The sequence below is a fragment of the Fukomys damarensis genome, unplaced genomic scaffold, assembly GCF_012274545.1.
Source record: "Fukomys damarensis isolate Sample0158 unplaced genomic scaffold, DMR_v1.0_HiC HiC_scaffold_6, whole genome shotgun sequence".
In the NCBI taxonomy this organism is placed as follows: domain Eukaryota; kingdom Metazoa; phylum Chordata; class Mammalia; order Rodentia; family Bathyergidae; genus Fukomys; species Fukomys damarensis.
Genome location: NW_022900918.1, coordinates 15153007 through 15173021, shown reverse-complemented (window position 1 = coordinate 15173021; position 20015 = coordinate 15153007). Strand labels below are relative to the sequence as shown.

General features: G+C 35.8%; 1 long non-coding RNA gene across 1 annotated transcript in view; it reads right to left on the bottom strand.

Moving 5' to 3' along the window:
* LOC117285126 overlaps positions 1-10237 on the bottom strand; it is a 145121-nt gene extending 134884 nt beyond the window's left edge. Inside the window, exons 1-2 of the long non-coding RNA XR_004516100.1 lie at positions 10166-10237; positions 10001-10063 (exon numbers count right to left, since the gene is read on the bottom strand). This is a non-coding gene — a long non-coding RNA (uncharacterized LOC117285126). The remainder of the gene's footprint in view (positions 1-10000; positions 10064-10165) is intronic.
* Positions 10238-20015: the final 9778 nt, after the last annotated feature.

Sequence of the window (20015 nt, the reverse complement as noted above, 5' to 3'; positions counted from 1 at the left end):
AGGAGCTCATTTTAGAGGTGAGATAAAAGTTCTGAGGCAAAAATTCCAACTAAATTATTTTCAGTGGCTTGACATCCAAAGTTAAATATCTTTTGCTATTGTTCTTTCTAATGATTCAGTGTTTGCAATATAGAAAATCCATTAACATTTGACTTGCTCTACAAAGTCTCTGTTATTCTCAGATTACTCAGTACTAGGTTTAGATCTCTGGAATAGGAAGTCAAGTTAGCCTGGTATGTTAAACTCTTACTTAGAGCCTTAGTCACATTTAGGAGAGGCTAAGCCTGCCGCCAAACTCCAAGAATGGGAAAGGAAAGTTGGTTTCCTGTCGCTCAACACCTGGCTTTGCTCAGGATTAGGTATACTCAGTTGTCAGGACAAGAGCTTTTCCCCTTTGAAGTTATGACTTTGACCTCATTAGACCTATGTACCCACCACTATTGATCTGACTTAAACTGCAAGGAGTAAAGTGTACCATGTTTGGAAAAGACACATCAGAGGAAGAGGTCTTGCTCCATGGAAGCAAGGGTATCTCAATCATATTTTATCATGGCATTGCTGGACCACAGCAATTATTTTACAGAATGATGAATAGTAGTTTAGCTAACAGCTTTATTTCTGTCATGGCCAGATGCTTTCCTTTTGCTATAACAAAATATTCCAATTATTACAAGCAAGTCTTTTCTTCTTGCACATCTTCCTCAAAATAGTTTTACTAAAATCAATTAATTCATGCTTGTACATGTATAAAACTTAATTTGAAAGAGGGGTGAAAGGAATTTTTGACATCCCAACAATGGCATTTTCCTTATGATAGGTCAAAAATGTTTTGCCTATGAAGAAAAGGAGGAGTTAGTGACTTCTTAGTCATTAAGTCAAATGCAGCCTTGTTAGGGTGGACAAATCCATTTGTTCAGTGTTTCACCCTCTGGTCCAGTCTCCCTTCATCACCATCTCATTGGTTAATGGTCGAAATTGACTGACAAGTATGACAAGGGCCACAGGGCCATCTCTTTGTTATGAGAATTGATGGCTCTGTGAATACAGTTTGTCACCTTCGCTGGGCTTAGACAGTTCATGATTCACCGAAGCATCTCAGATTTGCTTCTATTCTTATTTATACCCCCTTCACAACTGATTCAGATCCTCTAAACACAAGGTTACTGACTCCAAACACTTTTATTGTTCAGATGACCAACTAAAATATTTGTTTTCTATAAACACTAGACTAAAAAGGCTAATATTATATTGCACTGAAATGTATACTTGAGTCTGCAGCTACACTACACGTAGTCAATTTTCTCATGTTCCTGAGCATAACCACCTTAATATGCTTTGTTTTTCACAAATACAACAATTAAAACTGATTGTTATAATATTAACCATAAGAAGAAAACAATATTGTCCATAATTAACTTTTTCTGTTTTAGTTCCTTCAATAATATACTATAAATAAGTCACACAAGTGTAAACACGGAATAGTTTCTCTGGTGTGAAAAACTATAATGGCACATAAGATCCTAATGAGATGATTAACAATGTGAAATAGGAAGAAAAAGGCTACAGGTGTAGGGAAAGTGGGAAGGATAGGGGAAGGGGAATAAGGAAAAAGAAAAAAATTTGAGAAAATGAAAAAATGGAATTAAAGTGTTTGTAAACGGGGAGGGGAGGAGGGGGTGAAGGGAGGGCAGGGACAAGGGGAAAAAATGAGAACCAAGACCTGTCACGTAAAGGTACAAGATCCCAACAATGAATGTAACTGTACTGTATACCTAAAATGTACCAATAAACTCATTAAAAAATAATAATATACTATTTACTCTGAGTCATTTTTTAGTGAATTCAATCTCTTTGAAGGAATTTTATAACACTGATGGATATGATGGTATTCCATTGCTCAGGATGATTTTTTAAAAAATCAAAATGTCTTGATGTTAACTGTATAAAATTTAAAATATTATCTTCATTATATTGTTATCTTATAGTAAAAAATATTCAAGACATCTACCTTACAGATAAAGCACAGTACTGGCTTGAAGTATTAATTAAAACAGCCCTTTCAAGTAGCTGATATATTTCAGTGGGAAAAATTGTCTCAGAAAATCTGATCACCTAGAAATTCTGCAGTTGACTTTAAATCAAAGCCAATTTCTGACTGAAGATAATTTTGGTGAAATTGTAAAGGAAAAAATAAAAGTTTTTATATTCATATATATGTATAACAACAAATGGCTTACATGATATGGTGATATGTTGGGCATAGTTTACCATTTTAGTCAACCTACATTTGTATAAAAGCACTTTAACTATTTGAATAATTAGTAAAATATGAAGTCAGTAAAGTTAGGCTGAAAATCACCATGTAAAACACCATATTATTTAGGTGGATAACAGAAACAAAATTCAAATAACTTAATTATAGCATATTAAAACTTAAAAATAATTCAAATAGCTAATTACTTGAATTCACAAGCATTTAGTATTGTTGTCACTGGGTACATTAAGGATGAATCACTAATATTTTCTGTTAATACATGGTTAATTAATGATTAAACAGTGTTTTACTGTTCACTCATTAATGATTTATTACAGTTACTTAAACAGCTTCTCAGATCTAAGTACCTTAAATACACATCTTAAGATTACTTCCCAGGTCTACCTTCTTTGCACCTCATTGGCTAGAGCATTTTGTATTGTATTCCTCTGATCTCTTAAGTATGAATATCAAATATCTTGATTACCTGGTTAGTATGAGTTAATCCATTCACTTGTATGAAATTTTCTACTAAAGTTCAGTTGAATATGAGAGCAGGCATAAATATTTTTATGTTAGTTCAACTCTGCTTTCCTCCTCACAGATAGGAGTCCCTAAACTACCAGTGCAGAAGAGATTATGGAACACTGAACCAAGCAACCCACCTAGTGACCCATCTTTTTTTTTTAGATTTTTCTTTCCTCTTCCCTTCTTTTCCCCCATCTTTTGCCATAGATAGAATCCAGCCAGGGCCTTGCACCTACTAAGCAAGAACTCTACCACTCACCTGTACCTGTTACTATCTTAAACTCCCCTTCCTATTCTGGCACCTAACCTAACCTCAGGTGGATTCTAACTCTGCCTGAGACTAGCATATGCTGAAGGCTTGTTTAGCTGTGACACCTTTTCTCTTGGTGGCCATTTATGGAGCTGGAGAATTCTTTTCTAGGTCTCATGGCCTGAGAGCCAGGTAGAGCTAACCTGTGTATTTGCAGGTTTTCTGATGGTGAGAGGGATCTTGGGCCCCTCATTGTACATGCAGCTCATCAGGAAATGGCCCATACAATGAGGTATAACAGTAACAGAGCTTGTACTTGCTGGGAACTGATTCTTTATCACAAATGTGCTTGTCATTGTTTCTGGATCTGCTTCAAGTCTCCTAGAATGAAATTATTTCTTCTGATATGTGTCTGACAACCAGATTGAGGTGTTTTTCTCCCATTTTGGGAAACTACATGGAAATAGCTTCTGGGGTGTAACATTGCAATCTTCATGCTTGTCTTTATGTATCTATTTGTTCCTATCAGGCGAGTCTGTGGCTGCTAGGAGACTGTGTCTAGTTGGTATAGAAATGACAGTAATGCTCTGGATATGACTTTTCTTTCAGAAAAAATGACAGGCATGCGATGCAGGTGAACCTACTAAAATTAACTCTCTTTTCTCCTCCACATTTTTTCTTAAATAGAGCTTTACAATGTAGACTGTCAGAAGAAACACATTTGTTTTGCCTCAGTTAGGGAGACAGAAATCTAAGTCTTGCCACCATAGTCTTAGATGTACAGATAGGTCTTATCCGATGTTTCTTGTGTTCCTGCTCTATGAGTGATTTTGTAATTAGTTACTATTATCAAATTGTAACTTAATGTCAATTTAAAAAAATCAAATTCTAAATTTAATCATAGAAGCCAGTATATTATGGAATTCTTTCTGTCCTCCATGGAAATAAAATTGAGAGAGATAGAATTGAACATGGTCCAGATTAAAAGAGAAAAATCAGGCCAGGGATTTAGCTCAGTGGTTCGGTGGCCTGCCTTGCAAGCACAAGGACCCGAGTTCAATTCCCGGTACCAAAAAAGAAGAGAAAAATCAGTGCGGTATATTAACCTCAATCACAATTTAAAAGGCTAACCCCAGTTCCATATCTGGATCAAAAATAGTAATCTTAGAATTGTAAAATGGTGAAATGTAGATTTAACATATCAATTAATAAGAATTATGTAACTAGCAATAAGACAAAAACAGTGTTTCTAGTGCTTGTTAGAAAACAGTCATGTTATCTTTCAAATTGGAGTGAAGATTTTAAAGTAATTTTGATATCATCCATTGTCAGTGAAGTTTAGCCGGAGGTAACATTTTAAAAATTTATTTACATTGTGTTAACTATCAACCTCCTATGGGGCAGAAATTGAAATATTTGAAACATAATGAAATACACTGAGGGTGGAAAGAAGACTCTAAAAGAAGACAGTAGATAATTCTAATTCTGTGTAAATTTTACACATGCTTAAAGGAATCTGTGATACTTTTGGAGAGTCAATTTAGAAATCTTGTGGTTACATCAGTGGATGTTTCCATTCTCTCTTCACTACTTGAGTTGTAAAATCAGTTCTCATCCATTTACTCATTCATCATTCACTGATTTTTTGTTGGGTTTCCACTATGTGACGGGCACTGGACCGAGCAAGGACAAAACAACCAATTCGTAAGTGAAACAGCCTTAAGAATATACTCAATAGTGAATGTCATATCCTGGCTAATGATGATATGACTCAGTAACAATAAATCAGTAAGTAAATCAATCAGTTTTGTTGCAAGATGTCAGCAGCCATATGTCTCTTCACATTTTTGTTATAGCAACGATCTACAATAAATCTGATAAGAGTTATTTTAGATGTTGATGGGGCCTACATCCGAAGCAAACTTTTGTATTTATGCCTTCCACTATCTTGGAGCTAGTCAAGGATAAACTCTCCTACAATAAGTTTAAGGAGATGAAGTTCTACATGGTTCAAGAACAAAGATGAACTAGTGTTTAGTGGGAGATGTGATGGGATGGGTGCAAATCTCTGGAAGAAACAAAGAAATTCCATCTCTGATCCCAAATATTCAGTAAATTTTCATGTTGCTCCTTATAAAACCCTATATGTTCTGTGTGAGGGTCCTTTTCTTTGGGAAGAAACAGTAGCATCACTATCATGGAGGTTAAGTCATGACCAAGTAACCAGTATGATAAAAAAGAAAGAGATGAAACAATATTTTATTAGGTCCATTTTTGCCTTTAGTCTGAATGAGTCTTTGTAGCTATGCAATGTATATTTGGGCCATATTATGTTTTCAGAATTAAGCAGTACGTGTGAATGGAGGAGTTTTAGCAACCTACAATTAATCCAAATGCATAGGTTTAGAGGACTCATATGGGTAGGTTTTCAGTAATATTAAGACACTATATGTGAAGCTTTGAATGCATATAATATTTTTCAAGAAAAAAATCTATAGGTTTTGTTATGTTTTGAAGGGCTCTACCTCCCCCAAATAAGACTAATTGCCTTAAGTAATTAGCTAAGATCTTCTGCTATTATCTGATGAAGATAAAGACAATAGAAAACTGATTTTTACTACTTTGCATCACTTGTGTTCATTTCTACATTCTGTTCTGGCCCTTGGTTTACAAACCATGGCCAGAAATTTCCTATTTTATTTACTATTAAGATAAAAGAAGAGAATTTTTTTTAAAAAATTGGCACACTGATAGATTCCATAATCTCAAATAATTTATTTGACTTTATGCATGTATTTGTTACAGACCTTTATATGATGGCCTAAGTAAGACCAATTGAAGCTGGGGAAAGTAACTGACTATGAAAGAGTTTCCCTCTTGAAGCTAGAAGAAAATAACTTAGATATTTCTACATCTCTTAATTATGGATAACTGAAGTTTGTTCTCCTATTAAGATATTTTAGTAACCTTATACTTTCTACTTGAAAACTTTGCAAGGTATTGCTTTATTCTATCCCCAAAGCACCATATGTCACCTTCCACCTCCCTAAGAAAGATAGCAGGTGTCTGAAAATGGCAGGCTCTCAGTAGTTAAACTTGAAGTTAATAGTCCTTGTCATGTCTAAATGCATTTTAAGAAAAAAAGTTTTTTATGAATAAAATATGTGGAAAAGTCAATCATGCAAAGATACCATTTTAAGCCTATTATTATGATGATAAATGAAAAATCTCCCATAAGAGAAAGATACTTTGATTTTATTTCATAAAAAAATTTACACAAAGTTGACAGGTTCAATCAGCTTAAAATTATATAAATAAAGACACACCCATTCCCCAATTAGTAAAGTATATTTCTTTGGACTAGACATGTTGGAATATATTCATTTTGGCATGGGGCTTTGACAGGTTGGTTATGTATAAGTGCTCTAGTGAAAAAAGGAAAAGTATATGTATTCCAATCTAAATTATGTCCCTAGATAACATGATGGAGACAGAATTTATCATATCCATCCATGAAATTTCCATTTAAGATGGTATATATAAGCAAAAAGCTCAAATTACTTGTAGGTACAATATTTTATCATGTGAAGTCCAGATGGAATCTTTTATGAATTCCCAAATGGCATGGCTCACTGTGCTAGAATGCTAGGTCCAAATGGTAGATCCTTTTGGAGGTTACAGTTTAGAATAAAACAGATTTATTAATAATCAATGTGCGCATATGACCAAGAAATGTTATCAGCTCATCCAAGATGGGAAACAACAGCAAGCTTAAGCCAAGAATCATTTTATTTTTGTCTTCCTTACTATATGCATTGGGAAAGAACCCCATTGGTCCATTTTTAGCTAGTAATGTCTAATGCAGAAAGACAGGAATAAGCAGAGTAGAAAGCACCTGTCAGCTCTATTTCCCATTCTCCTTGATTAGCATGAAACATTAATAGGGCTTTCAGAAATTCTGGCCTGAAATGGGATTTGCCTGAGAACGTGTCTGACTTTACTGCACAAAAGCCGCTGTCATTAAAAAATGGCAGATAAGTAAAGAAGACTCTTGAAATTTATACCTTTTTTCATACAATGACAAATTATTTTAATAATGGGAATCACACACACTGCCATTTGTATAATGTTTCCCATAAAATTCTCCCCATTAAATTTGCTCCTTTACTTGACTCATCTCTTTTTTTTTAAAGAATGACACACACAAAATGATACATCATGCTTTCCTATAAAGAATTGAAAATGAACATACAGTAATGGGTTAACATACATTTTAATAAAATTTTCATTGTTGTGCATTTTGCCTTTCGATACTGAAAACCAGGGATGTTCCAGTAACCTCAGGCAATGCCTAAGGATAAATCAAATCATATGGAGGTGAACTATTTTCTCCTATTCATTTTTCTACAGAAAAAAATATTTATAAATACCAAAACAATGTGCATCCCTCCAAAAATTGTACCACTTGCTGCATTCATATATAACTGTATATATAAAAAAGTAAAACCAAAGAATGTTTTGAGATTTCTGGCATTTAAGGGCTTTCAGAAGGTTAAATTTCATTGAAGGTGAGTGTCAGATTGATTTTGGTTCTACATACTGACAACAAAAAAATTAAAATATATGGGGTTCAAGTAATAAGGATAAAGATCACAAAATACAACTTTCCCATCCCTTAAAAAAACTATACCGTATTTACAACTTGATGTTAAATTTCCAGATCTAGAGACTTTTCATTTGAGTTGTATGCTTATTATATTACGTAGTCAGTTAGTTTGCAGAGAAATATGCATGCTATTGAACCTGTCCTTACAGAGGGCTTGTCAGCTAGCACGCTTGTATCACTGTGTGTGATTTCCTAAGAGGGCAAGAACAGCAGAGAATTGCCCCAGGTAAAACAAGGTGTCTACCAGAATTTTATTAAAAAGCCAGACTTTGTGTAAAATCATGCCATTTGCCCCACTTTCACTCCTTGGCTGTCATGGGGCAGCCCAGATGAAATTTGGACAATTTAAATGCATACCCAATTTTTTTGGTGATTTTGTGAGCAAAGAACACTGATAGCAGTATTAGGTGGGTTCAGTAAGAATTTGTCACAAGGAAGTTGAAAGAACAGATTTCTTGCATGTTAAGTTAAGAAAAACTATTGTTTCAAATACTGCAGACATTTTCTGCCCCTTTAAGGATTAAAAAAAAAATCAATTCTCAAAGGGATTCTGCTGATATACTGCTCTCAAAATAAGAGGAAGCACTGAATCAAGAAACAAAGTGCAAGGTAGTTAAAACAACACAAAAAAAGTAAAATATTATGTCATGAAATTATTCAGCAAGTACCAGTGAACTGTCTGAGAGTAGTAAGCCTATGAAGAACGTCAAATATACCCTGAAAAGTAGTGTCCACTCCATAATATTCTTTACTTACAATAAATTTGTAGGTAAAACACATGAATCAAAAGTAAACCCTGTAAAGAATATACATCTGAATTCTCTGTACTCTTCTAAAGTAGTCCTATGTTCAAGACATATAAAACACAATCTTAAATACACCCTTCATTGACACTGACAACTGAAACTGACTTTCAGGGCTAGAACTCTACAGAGGAGCTGTTCGTAAGCCCTGATGACTGAATGACATTAACTGGTGCTTTAATTGTCTGAAAGGCAAGTTAAGATTTTTCACAAAGCATTAAATCCTTATCAATGAATCCTAAGGAGATAAGTGAAAACTTCATGTATGTGAAATACGAACATGCAAACAGGCTGTGAATAGTGGCTAGGGATTTCAAATTATTATTGTAGAGAGAGCACCATGAATAGGCACATGTACATCTCCAGCTAAATGCTAATCAATAGGTCTAGAGAAATACTATGCTTAATTCCAGAACTATTAATGCGGTGCAATAGAATAAAAGGAATAATGCATATTCACTGCCCATGCTGCATTTTCTAGTAAAAATGCGTTGCACTCTGCTAGCTTGTCAATCTTTAATAGAAGCTCATCAATTATTTGTGGGCAGGAGATTGAAACGGCTAATAGCTCAAATATATTCCTCCATCTCATTGCATCAGTAACTCTAAATTAATGCCTGCATTTTTCCTTAAATTACATTTTTCTTGAATAAAATGAAAATATGTGCTTTATTTTAGCATACAGTTAGCATACAGGTAAACAAACAAACATTTTCTATTGTCTGCTGATAACTATAAAGGAGACAGTAAGATTTTTCAAGCAGTGCATGTCCAAAAAAGAAGGAAAGAAATTAACATTTGTGGTTTTTAACATTAAAATCATCACAGCAATCCAGCTTAAGTACAATTTCATGAAATAAAGACAGCACAGACAATGCTCAAAACTTACTTCATTTCTTTCATATGACTGACATCATTTGATAACCTGTACTATACAACGCATACATCAAAATATGTAATAGGAATGCAGAGCACTGCCCGTAAAACAAAGTCTACTTGATTCTGTCTAATTAAAAATAAAGCTTCTCTGACATTAATAGGCAGTAAAGCGAAATTATAGGCAGACACAGAGCATTTCAGTCAAAAAAAGTTAGCCTACAACTTGAGAGAAGGCAGGTTTTGCCAATCACATGCCAAGAATCTACCCTCCCTGACCCCAGTCATGTCTCAGATAGCGGATACTGGCATTCTTTGCACATCAGAAATATGCCAGCAGAGACCATTCATAAGGGAAATAGGAAAGCAAGTCACATTTGAGCAGACAACAAATGCTCCCAAACCTTGACCCACTACATGCAACAGTAAGTGAACCGCGAACCCAGCACCCAGCAACATGAGAATGAACAGTCACTGCAGGTCCTCTGACCTAGTCCCTGTCCTGCCGCAGGATGCTCCATTCCCTGCACACAGCAGGATTTTAAACAAATAATAAAAGGAGGTTTGCATTATCATTACAAGCTAGTACCCACACAACAGCACAGAACAGATGACACACTTACTGTAATGTCCCATGAAGCAAAGTTCCCATCTACAGAGAGGCACTGTTTGCATTATTCCACTCCCTGAAAAAGGGTTAACCATTATGAAGAAACATTATGCCAGACATTAGCAGACAGCCTATTTAGAGATTACATTTTTCCATACATGATAAATCCTGGGCAAACCTGTTTTTCTTTTTAAACACCTTGCAGAGTGAAGCCTAGCACTGCATCTAGTTGCCAAAGCACAATCAATATGGAAGGAGCGGTATTTTATGATTGGAGAAGTTGTTGTGTTTTTGGTGGTGAAATTCATTATTTAGTATCTGAACCCTCAGCATTTCAGTATCATTTATTCATAAAGTCCCTTTTTGCCAGGAGGAAATGGATACAGCTGGAGAGAGAGAGAGAGAGAGAGAGAGAGAGAGAGAGAGAGAGCGCATGAGACAGAGGGAGAGAGAGAGAGAGAGTGAGACGGATTGATGATATTGATCAGGTACCATCTTGAAACAAAGGCTAGGTGCTCTATTTTAGTTGACAACTGTGACACATAAAAAACAAGCAAGAGAGGGGGAAGGCTAGGGCCTTGAACATCACAGGCTTTAAAAAACGTTTGAAGAAACCATTATGACAAGCAGGTCTAGGGAAGCTGCTGCAAAAATATATTCAGAAGAGTCATTAAAAAATGATGCTTTGTTTGCCTTGTGAATATGAGGTTTCCAGCTCTCTGCAGTGCCTGCTCCTACAGAGGAAATGAGGAGGTCTGAACACTGCAGTTCCCTTGCTTTCTTTCTTGGTGGGTAGGGGGATGGTGGAGCACGTGGGAAGGGGTGATAAGGGAGGACCCAGTACTTTCTTTCCCTTAAGTCTAAATCTATTTTTCTGGATCACGATTCTTCAGATTTTCCTCATCACCAATGGCTTTCGAAAAGGTTGACCATTTTGATATTAGAATTATTTATTTCTCACAAAATAGTTCAATAATTTAAATGCCTTCGAAGGAGTTACTAACATTACAGCTTGCTCGTACATATCTAGCACATTATTTGAACAGCATGCAGCTCCTGGCAAAAGATCACAGACAGTGCTTTTTCCTGCCCAATCATCTGCATGGATGCCTGCTGTGGGGGCTAATTGAAATTAGGCAGAGACTCGTTATTTGCTCCATCTGAAAAGAAGCCTGGAGATCTGACTGGTTTCTAAAATTCCAAGAGGGGATGTTCATCTGCAAGTTTTGTGGGTATTTCTCCAGATATGCTTGTGTATTTTCAAAAAAGGAAATATCCTGGAATCTCTCCTCAAGTCAGCCTAGGAGGGCTTTCTTTAGAGTTCAGGCATTTTAAGAAAAGGTCTCATGATAAAAAAGGCAATAATAGTACTAATGGCTCTACCGATATTGAACCCATGCAAAGCGCTCCTAGTTCTCTTCTGATGCCCACCTGCACTGTAAGATTTGGTGGTTATCTGGGACCCAGCCTGGCTTGGCACAATGTGCTTTGTCCTAGGAGGTGATGACTGAGTGAGTGTGGGAGAGTTATATTAAAAACCACTTTTCTCTTATGAGGATTTGCCAAATTAAAATGTTATTACATGCAAATCTGTCTTATAAATTAGTATCTCTGTGTGACCTTAAGGAAGTTACTTCACCTCTCTGAGCCTCCGTTTTCCAGGTCAAAGTTAAGACATACCACCATCGGCTTTGTAGCCAGAACTAAAGAAGATGTGCAGAGTAAGTACATATGGTGAGGCTATTCACGCTGTAAATATAACCACAATGAATTCTGCATTAATACTATTAAAGAAATCTCTTTAGATTGATATTCTTCAAAGACAACACTGCCAACATTGTTCTGCTTAAGTAAAACCAGGTGGAAGACAAAGATGGCTTAGGTGGCATTGGTGTGGAGAACAAAAAATAAGCACAATAAGACGGTATCTAAATACACATTTGTGTTTGATTTTATTATTCCTTCTTGCACTGCATGCAGTACAATAGCACTGATATTGCATAATCAGTTTGCCAAATAACTTTTATTTTAAAAATTAAAAAAATTTGAGTGAAACCTCCAGCTTCATCCTATCCACTTGAATAATTTGTGATGTTCCCAGGGTGTAGTTGACTCTTTAGATTCTACACTGATGTAGGAAGCAGATCATTTTATCTTAATTTTAGAGATTAGAAAAAAACAAGTCTCTGTGTGGATAATATTCTCAAGGAAAAAATTAGCCAAACTTAGAAGACAGATGTTTGGAGTTTTTAATGCTGTCCTTCCCTCTATCCATGCAACGGCATTTATTTTATCTTATTATGAACTAACACTGAGTTATGTACACATTATTTCAACAAGAAAACTAATTGTAGTTCTTGAGAATAACAGTATATTCTGTGGATAAATGTTATCTCAAGTAGTCATTTAGTAGTATGTTTAGATCTAAGCCACCAAGACCAAGGCTATATTTCTAATCTTAATAATACAGTATCTGAAAGAGAAATGATGTCTCCTATTGGTATTTTTTGAGGCTTTGGAGGAACTTTGTATGTATCACTCCTTCTTTCTGAGCAAGTCTTTAGTAGGTCTCACTTCACAAAATAAGTAAAACTTAGTCTGAAGGAGCAGAAGAGATGTCCCCTCTCTGAGATAGACTTGCTCCCAGCTAAAGGGAAAGCACAAACATAAAATTTACCACTCAGTAGATCACCATCATCTTTGCCCCAGTGCAGAATAAGTGAAGATGTGAAGAAAGGCCAAGAGGGCTATGGAAAGTCCATTTTCACGGACAATGGAAGTTAGGAAAAGAACAGTTAGCAGTATCAGCTGCCTGGAAGGTTTATAAGGCAGGAGGAGGATTGCGAGTTGAAGCCCAGTGTTCCAGTTTAAATCCATAGTTTTCCTCCCCCAAATTCTCAGGCATCTCTGGGGAGGTTGTCGGAGAGGGGTGCGGTCTTGGTAACTGTTCTCACTGAGTGTATTCATCCCCCGGAGAGAAGAGCAGCGGAGTGTGCTTTGAAAGGCGGGGGGGCCTGGTCAGTAGAGGTTTCTCCCTGGGGCTGTTTTCTGGGAGGGTGTATTTCCCTCCCTGACTCTTTTCTTTCGCTCTCTGCTTCCCGAGCACCATGACCCGAAGGAGGCAGGTCCTCCCTCCACGCTGTATCTACCTTAGAGCCAGTCAACCAGGGATGGCAACAGCGAGCCCCAATAAAGCTTTACTCGGATTCTAAATTGTGTGTATCTGGTATTGTGTCTCACTGAGGAGGAAGTGACTAAGAGACCCAGCCTGGGTAACTGAGACTCAAAGTAAAAAGAAAAAAGCACTCAGTATTATGGGCTCCTAAAAATTAAATTCTTATATATCCTAATGAAAAGCCATCATCTACCAAACTTCACCAACTATTGAACCTTCTGGCTTTTGATGGTATGTTGAGTATATTGTAAATCTAGTCTACTCTCTAACAACTTGTAAAATATATATTTAATATTGAACCAATAAATATATAATTAACACTTGAATATAGTAAGGGAAATAATTGAAAGATTAATATTTGTAAATTTAGCTTGTTAGCTTTATAACTGCTTCCTTCTATATTAATCTCTCAAATCTTACAATAGTCATAAAAATAAGCATGCAACATGTAGATGTATATACAGAATGCATATTACTATAATTAAAATATTTTGAAGATTCAAATTTTAGAATTTCAGCCTACAAAATTGAAAGAAGGAAATAAGATACATGTCAGTAATGGCCATGAATTTCCCCACAACAGAAGCAAATGTTCTAAGATTTGTTACAACAAATTCACACTACTCATATATTAAAACTTCACAGAAGAAAATTAAGTTTAAGATAGTAGACACTGGACAGAAATAAACAAAAATCCTCCTTGGAAAACTAAATTTTAAATATAAGGTTTAATGTATCCTCACAAATAAAATTCCAAAGGATACGATCTAATGATATAAATTACGGAAAACTCTTGGAACAAATTACTAAGTTAATTGACCAAATGAGACACTACTTAATCAAACCTGGAAAAAAGGCTAATAATATGGGAATAAAAAGATTCAAAATATAAAAGAAGGAAATATAGTAAGTTTCAAAACTTAAAGTGGAGTGAAAGTATAATGAAGAGATTAGAAAAAACATTCAAGCAGTTTCAAAAGCAAAGATTTGAACATATGGAGTTGAAAAATATAGTAATTCTAATTCAAAGTTCATTGGATGACATAAGAAAGGACATCATTAAAGAAAAAATAAAGTAACATGATGACAGATGCAAAGGAATTATCTTAGGTTCATCAAAGCCAGTTAGAGATGGAAATTAGTGGGGAAAGTTGAGGCTGGGAGCACGCAGTGAGGTCTTTGATCTGTGTGAATAATTTCAGGAGCAGAAAAAAAGAAAGGGCAGAACATCCCATTCTTTATTCTGCTGTTGCCCACTAGTTTTAGCCCAGTGGAAATTTTCTAATAACATCATTCCTTTCATAACTTTTGATAGTATTCTACTGTAAGAAAGTTTTCTTTGTCCTAATGTATTTATCTTTTCATTTGCCTGCTTACATTAGTGTAGAATCATGAATTTTTATTTTACCTAATAAGGTGCTATTAGTATCATTATTTATGTTGATACCCAAATTGTCCCATATTGTCCAGAGAAAGCTCTTACAAGCCTCTGACACATCACTACAATTCTTTTACCTTTTATTTACCTTTGTCTCAAAAGATATTAGTCTCATTTTATACACTTGTGCCCAGTCCTGGAATCAGTCATTGTCCCAAGCATGCTTACCTAGTTTCTTTTCCTGAAGGATGGCATTTGAGAACAAAGATCTGTCACCAGGTGTGCTCATTGCCCCTGGAGTGTTGCTTTTCTTAAGTCCATTAGGTTGATGGAGCTGAACTGTGTGTACATGTGCATGCAAACCCAAACCCATGTGGTGTATACAAATACACATCTCATATAGATTCTGCATTTATTTCTGAATATTGAAAGTTATCAAGTTATCAATTCATATTAGTCCCTCCACTTCCAACCTGGGACCCAGTCTATTTCTTTCCCTTTGTTATATTCCTAACACCATCTCTGTGAACAAGAAACCTGGCTCCCATTGCCCTAACTCCGTGAACATCTTTCACTACTCATGATTATAACCAATCTCTTGATCAAAGCAGAGCCGTAACTGTACTTAGTACTCTTCCTCTCGAAGACCTTGGGACCACTGAGCTGCTCCCCCAGCTCGGCTGGCTCTCTTCTTCCATCCTTCTTGCAGGCTCATCCAAAAGAGCTCTCAGAAAGAGGCAAAGCATCAGACAGATTCTGTAAGCTCTGCTTTGAGGATGTTGGATGGCTTAGCAACAGAAGAAAAAAACCAGCCCCATTTCCTCATCGCAGTTTGCAAAGTAACTGTATGGACTCCAGTGAACCTGCTCATACATGACTCTCCAATAGGATAACCATGTCCTGAAGAGTTGACAAACAGAATTTGTAACCACGATGGGGAAATTCTACTGCATTTTGTGTAGCCCTTACATGGGACCTGCTGTAACCAGCAGGCCTGGGGCTTTTGCCAATCACACTATGATTAGGAAAATAATAAAGTGGTCTCTGTCTTTTTAGAAAATGTTTACAAACCTCAAAGTATACCTAGGACACATTTCACAATGTCATTGACTTTTTAGTTCTTTGGTGTTGAGTGATCTGAGAACCCGAAACTTTAAGACAGGTTCTCTTCTTGTTGGATGCTGGACCTCACAAAACATGTACCGCTGTCATCTTCCTTTGTCTCCTATTTTTGTAGAGCACATATTGCTCTGCCAAAGCCCTGTGCAGAGGAGGGGTTAAGGCATGATTGGATTCTGACTTTGGGGAGCAGAAAACAAGTTCCTAGAGATCTAATGAAATACAGACCAGGAAAACTTTAGAGTCTTTGTATACAGCAGGGCCACCTTCATGTCAGCTGGTAACCTGGCTCAACATCCAAGCTTAGAAAAGCCTTAGGTTTACAAGACTCAGAAAGAGGTAGGTGAGTCTATAAGGCATATTTTGATGACAGGACCTTTGCATTTACTGTTTGGATGGTCTATAGCAATGGTGGGAAACCTATGGCATGTGTTCATTATCACTGACAGCTCTAAAAGTTTTGCCATCACTGGTCTGAAGTGTTCTTATTCCACTATCCATATAAACACCTCCTTTTCTCTTCAAGGCTTTTAAAAAATCTTATCTTTCTATTGAAGCTACTCTACTCATTTTAAAATACAGTTCCCACTCCCACAGTTCCTCTCTTCTTTGACTGCTTTGCTTTTCACCACAGCAAGAGAAATAACGATTTAATGCAGAAGTGTCCAACCTATAGAGGTTGGTCTGTATGTGGTCCTGGTCAGCTAGTAATCTAGCCCCACAAGATGGTAAAATTTTAACACTGTTGTAAGATTTTTTTTTTAGCAAAATCTTTTATGCCTTGAATGTGCAGTACTCGAGAGCAGACTGCACAGGTGACAAGGGAACACTATGTATGAGAGGTAACATTGTGGTGCTGACTCCATCACCTGGTCCCACGATAGTCAGTCAGATCAAAACTCTTTTGCATCAATCATTACATGCAATGCTTTTGCAACCTGGCAAGTAAAACCCAGCAATCCACTTCCACTAGACATAAAGACATACCTGTTGTTTTCCAATAGAATGTACAGGCGTGTAATCAGATACTCAACTCAGAGACCGATTTGATCATGCACTGTTCATAAATTTTGATAAGACTTACCTTCCCAATCTTTCCACAGAAAAATATTCCTTGATTAATAATCATGCATTATGCATGCCATTACTTATTGGCAACATGTATATTTGTAAACAAGTATTTTCAAAACTGAAGTACAGGAAGAGTAAACTAGATAAAAACTTTCTGATTAGGGCCCTGGGATTTAGCTCAGTGGTTCTGCTGCCTGCCTTGCAAACATAAGGTACTGAGTTCAATCCAGCCCCAGTAACAAAAAAAAACAAAACTCTCTGATGAGCACTTTGAGAACTCACAATTGTAACCAATTCCATTAAAGGTATCTATTCAGTAATTTTCCAGAAACAAATGTCAATATCTCACTAATTTTATGTTTCTGTTGCTCTCTTTTTATATATTATAATAAAATATAGCCCAATTATTCCTTTCCAAATCAGGCCCTCATTGAGGCTCAAGTATTTTACCTTAGAGGTAGAACTAAAGAGTTAGGAAAAAGCCTGGTCCATGCAATGCTATAACGAGTACTATACAACTTGGGTTATATTGTGAAGGACTTTAACTATTTTACCAACAATCGCTAGTTTTCTTCTACATAAGTACCAGAAATTACTTTATCATATATATTAGTTTCTAGATGTATTTTATTCATTGCTATAGAATCATATAATGAAAAAAATGAAACTACAATGGGGATACATAAAATTAGATGCTGGACAACATATTTAAATGTATTTCTGTCTTCTGATTATATGTATTAGAGTAGATTTTAAATCTCCTTCAGTTCAGGAAATAGAGAATACCGATCCGATAAGAACTGAGGTCTTAACACTAAAATGCATTTTACAATATATTCATTACATTTGTAACTGACCCATATAATAGGTTGACCATGTTTATTGCAGTTATTAATTCTGAGTGTCTACAGCAGTAGGGTGAAGTACGATGTCAAAATCATTTAATGAAGTCTATATTCTGCTTAAGAATATGTATGCTGAGTTACTCATTCACTCAAAGTAATCACAGATAGTAATCTATCTGATGTTTATGTACCATATTTAATCATGACAAAGTCCAGAGCATTTGGTAAACTAAAATTATTCTGGTGTTCAGTCATAAAAATAATAGTACTGAATGAAGTTGCACAATATAAACTATAGAAACCTGACAAAAAGCTTAAATATGCAACTGTTAAAATACATAATTTAAAAATAAATATTGTAAATTAAAATTAATGATCTTGTTCATACACAGTATAAAATCTCAAAATCACAGAATCTTGATAAAACAAGGGGAAACCTTGGTGATCACCTCCTCCAACCACTTCATTTTACAGATGGGGAAACTAATTTCTATGATTTTGATTTCTTTCTGGTTCCTGATAAATTGTAAAATTATCTTCATGTCATTGCTTACAAAAATAATATCACATTATTTACTACAGGGAAATGAAAACTACACATTATTAAGTCTGTATTACTACTACCACTGGATTAAAATTCTTAAAGTTCTGTCAAGGAACTATTCAAGAAGGTGCCATTTTCATTGGCAGGGTTTCCTTTTACCTGAAAGCCAGAAATGGCAAATGTATAGAAAGATGTTAGTATACAACTGAAGAATTCTTTCCCTCAACCTCTCAGGCCACCTCCATGTTGCCTCTCTGAATGTGCAAATGTGTTTGCTGCTCTTTAATCTAGAGAAAGAGCTGATGACAAATCTTTGTCATCACTCGGAGGGTTAAGCTATTTTTAGCTTCAGGATGTCCAACCTGCAGGTTATGACTGGACTGCATAAAGAATAGGTCTTGAAATTCTGAGAGCCACCCAACTACACTGGCTAATCCCCTCTTGCCTACTGTATTAATGTTTTTAGGAGCTGCTAGCTATGTTTGGGGTTTTATCTTCTCATTTCATTTGAAAAGAATCACATCTACATACTCCCTATCCTAAAAGTTCCAGTGCACAATTCCTCTTATCTTGACCATCATACTACTCTTGGATCCAGCCTTTATTAGATTCAGAGTGTTTTTCTCACCTCAGTTCACACTTAATTTTACATAATCATAGTTTTCTTTAATTGATTCATGGGAATATTTTGTTCTCTTTTTTTGTTTGTTTGTTTCGTTTGTTTTTTTGAGACAGGGTCTCACTACGTAGTTGGCACTGACCTGGAACTCACTATGTAGCCCAGTTTGGTCTTGAACTCACAGCAATCCTCCTGCCTCAGCCTCCCATGTTCTGGGATTATGGTGTGCACCACCATGCCCGGCTATTGTTTTCTTAAATTAGGATAAATGCTTCTAGAAGGCAAAACCTGAATACATTTCCTATTCTATTGATACTCATCGTCCTAGAGACATTTTAGGTCTTAAATAAATAAAATGCAAAAACATGGATTTCATTGATACTTATTAGTTAAAGTCTGTCTATATAGTAACATGTTTTTTAAAAAATCAATATTTTAACATTCCAGAATGGTATAAAAATTACCACAGATAGGTTTGGCTAAAATGAAATTTTAATTATTTATTGATAATCTCTACTGTCAGAGTTAAGAACATATTCACAATATTTGAAATTCATCTAAAAAGAGATACTTTCAAGATACATTAAAATGAAAGGTTTTCTTAAAAAATAAACCTTCTTTCTCTATAAAGTATTCAACCTCTGGCATTTTACTATAACAACAAGAAATGAACAAATACATGAGACCACATAAAAAGAAGCCCTAATGAATGACACCTTGGATGTTCTGGAACCCACTAAGCACTCAGCTGAATGAAATCATCTGAGTGATCTCAGACATCATAGGCAGCAAAATAATTGCACATTAAGACATTTACTCTACTTTAATTCTTTATCTATAGAATATTGAGATATAATAAAATATTTAGTCACTGAATTTATGGTTGCCTTATTACATGTGAACTTCTACTAAAAACAACTATAATATCCACATGTAGGAATTATACCAACTTCAATGGAAAAGGAAAACCTTCCCCATCTTTGCAGAACTCAGAGTAGCTGTAGCACATTGAGGCCTCAAGAGTACAGAATATGTTGTGTAGTGTGAAAGTGCAAAGCCCTGGGAGTCATGGAGCTGGATACCTTGAAAGGAATCAGTACACTCCAGAGGTAAAGGTGTGGGTACGCCCCTCAGGAGTGGACTTCCAGGTCGCAGTTACCACATAGAGGTCTATGCATCATACAAGAGCACATAAAAGGGTTTTTTGAAGAGTGCCACAGACCCGGCTGAAGGGTCTTGGAGTAGAGGTTGAGAAATTGATGTCAGTGTGATGAGAA